Genomic DNA, 3,218 nt, shown 5'->3' on the forward strand with positions numbered 1-3,218 from the left:
CTGGGCCTCTGTCGTAGGGGCGGCTGGCCCGGTTTCCTTTAGCTGGGCACAAAACAAGGCAAAGAATAGGTGGGTAATACAATACACGTGGGGGCTCCCTGGGGAGTGCAGAGCGGACGTTGCCGGCCTCAGGTCTCGGTGGGGGGAATTTTAAGAGGGAAAGGTAATAAGCAGGGGATAGGTTAGATGAGCCAGAGGCCAGACGTCAGATTGGTCACTCTGACCCCATCCTATAGGTCCTGAGACCTGGGTTACTCCGGGACCCAGAGCATCTTGTGACTGGCCATCTTTCCAGTCCTGGGCCTGCCTCCAGCCACTCTGGGTTCCAGTGAGAGCAAATGGATGTGGCGGGGGCCCACCTAGCTCAGACCAAGACCCTGGACCAAACTTTCTTCTGATCATTCAGTGTCTTTGCTGAGTCTTTGAGCTGGCGGTCCACTTGTGGTCACCTGTGGGAAGAGGTCCTTGCAGTTGTCTGAGTCTGCTCACTGCCTTGTTCCCCTTTTGTGGACAGTGTTTGTCTTAATTTTCTCAAGGCAGGCCTGTAGACAGATGAAAGTGCGTGGAGTTAGTGTGCCAGGTGAAGTCAGGAAGCACCAGCAGAGAAGCCAGGGGACAAGGAGAGCAGTGACAAAGGTGTCAGCAAGCAGGTTAACCACTGCGGCCAGCTAGGGCCGAATGAAGCCAGTTAGGACATGGGCCTCATGTTATTGCTGCCCACAAGAGCAGCAGAGGCTGAAGTACTTGTTCTTGAATTCCCTCTGGTTCTGAGAATAGAGTTTCTTGGAAGCATTAATTGCCCAGCCTGCTTGACTTCTGGCCTGCCTAAAGTGGGGGTAGACCCATCCCCGGAACCAGAGAGAAAGAGACGTCATCCCCTTTCAGGGGCTAGCAATTGCAATCAGAGGGTCTGGGCAGAAATGATGGTGCCAAGGCTGGTTACAAACTACTCGGCCCCTGACTATGATGCCTCCATCCTCCCATTCTACTTCCGACTTGGTCCTCACTTAGGGCACTGGTGCCTCCCCCTATGGGGTGCTCACACTGCCCTGCAGACCCCCTCACATTTACCCCTGTTCCCTTTCCAAGCTCCCCTCCTTCCCAGCAATTAAGCAATTACAGATCACTTGTATTTAGATACTTCCCAATACCCCAAGCCCCTTAGGTTTCTCCTTTCTTCCCCTCCAAACTCTTGAAGTCATCTGTCCTTGCAGGCTCCACTGCCCTTTTACCTGCTGTTACCACAGTAACCCCAAAACTACTACTGCAAAATTCACCATGAAACATTATATAGCTAAAACTAGGGGGTCCCCGTGGTTCTTGTCTCAGCTAAAATCTTCCTGGCAGCTGCAAAGTTTCACCATTCTTGATCATCCTCCATTTGCTTTGACTTCTGGGCTGAACATAAGAGAGGGATTGTCTTTCCAGGACACACCTGTGCTAGTGTTCTTCCTGGAAGTGATTTCTGATTGCACAACTCCGGCTGGCCTGCACGCAGGGAGCCGACACAGCTGGCTGTGGAGAAGTCATGCGTGACAACTGGGGTAGAAAGTGGGGTTGGCTTGGTCCTGCAGGGAGCCAACACAGCTGGCTGTGGAGAAGTCGTGCGTGACAACTGGGGTAGAAAGTGAGGTTGGCTTGGTCCCGGAGTGAACAGCCAACCTTCAGCCATGGCCAGGACCAGGGCTTACCCATAGATGGGGACTGGGAGCACCAAGGTGGGACTTCCTGATTGTACCTCGTGAGACCCTGGCCCTTGGGACTCCATCCTTCCACCAGGACATGGGGCTAGAAGCAGTTACCACAAAGGAGTAGATTTTGCAGCTCTCCCTGGACACCATGGCTATAGTCGAAGGCACCAAGTACCCTGCCTTCAGTGCTGAGGCCCTGGGAAGCTAAGAGCACCAAGTGAGGCCTAGGGTGTGCCTGAGTGGAGTAGTCACTTGTCTTTAGGGATGCCCGGACCCCTCTTTATAGGCAGAGAAATATAGAATCCTGTGGTTCTATGGGGAGAGAGGAAGAAGAGTACCCACTTCCTAAACGAAGCACCTGTCACCCTCTTATAGCTGTGAGTAGGCTCCCACCTGCCCTCAGCTACTGTGTATGGCACCACTGCAAAGGTCAGAGTTCAAGTGTTGTGGCAGTATTTCTGCTTCCTGGCTCAGGCTCTGCCCCAAGTGCAGATGCCTTCACACCTCACCCATGACACCTGGGCTCCTCACCTTGACTTAGGGGCCCTTGGTTAGGACTATGGAGACCATTCTGACCCCTCATCTGAAGTCACAGACTCCCAGGGTTGTGTCCTTGGGCTCTCTGCTGGTCCCAGGGCACAGGTGGAAAGACTAAGGTCCCAGTCTCCTAGACCAAAGGACAAGAATCCTAGAAGTGGAACTTCCTGCCACTGAGGAGGCGAGGCTGGGCCAGGGTTGCTACTAGACTTAGGCACACCAGCCTGGGGAAGCACACTCAGGCCCACACAGGTGTACTGGGATGTGTGCAACTTCGGGCTCGAGTGCAGCGCTTGTGATTCCATGCGCACACCAGCCTCTCATGCCATGTGCTCGAGAACGAAGAAGGGCCTGCTGTCCTCAGAGGAGGTACCCTTGCTGGAAAACAAAGGGGTTCCCCGGAGACTCTCTCTCAGGGTCCCTCCTCTCTGATCAGGTAGGTATTGTGACAAAGTAGACCTTGTCAGTGGCTGCGGGAGGACCAGAGGGTGGGAGAGGCACTGGATCTGGCAAGGTCCAGATGTCTCTATGCTACCAGGCCAGCTCAAAGAGGTCAGCTGGCCCCAATCCAGTCCCTAGCCCAGGTCCCATGGGTCCAGCCTAGGGCCACATAGGAGACGCCTTTGCTCCTTAGACCCCTCACAGGACCAGCTGGGTTTGGAGCAGTCTCCTTGGTCACCACCTCCAGGCAGCCCTCCCTGGTACCCAATCTGGTCCTCCCCCAGGCTTTGGCGGGAAATGGGGTCTCGAGGGTCAAGGGTCAGTAGGGCGGGCCGGGTCCCGGAAGCGGAAGCGAGGCGCACTTCCGGCGCGCAGCGGGCGGCCATGTTGGAGCAGCGGAGGCGGCGCAGAGGCGCGTCTTGGGTCCCCGCGGCGGCGCCGGTAGGTTGGAGCCGCGGGCCTAGCCAAGCCGCGGAGGGGCGACCCTCCAGGCGGCAGGGCGGACGGGCCGGGCGGCCGACTCTTCCCGGACCCGCGGCCTCATCCGGC

At 56.3% G+C, this 3,218-nt stretch overlaps 1 protein-coding gene across 2 annotated transcripts in view; it reads left to right on the forward strand.

The window, feature by feature from the left end:
• Nucleotides 1–3,042: 3,042 nt before the first annotated feature.
• CCDC71 (coiled-coil domain containing 71) overlaps nt 3,043–3,218 on the forward strand; it is a 3,989-nt gene continuing 3,813 nt past the window's right edge. For both annotated transcript variants that reach the window (XM_006170970.3, XM_027769307.1), the window contains exon 1: nt 3,043–3,110. The gene's annotated coding sequence lies outside the window, so the exon portion shown is untranslated. The remainder of the gene's footprint in view (nt 3,111–3,218) is intronic.

This window comes from Tupaia chinensis, unplaced genomic scaffold, assembly GCF_000334495.1.
Source record: "Tupaia chinensis unplaced genomic scaffold, TupChi_1.0 Scaffold149184_1, whole genome shotgun sequence".
Classification (NCBI taxonomy): domain Eukaryota; kingdom Metazoa; phylum Chordata; class Mammalia; order Scandentia; family Tupaiidae; genus Tupaia; species Tupaia belangeri.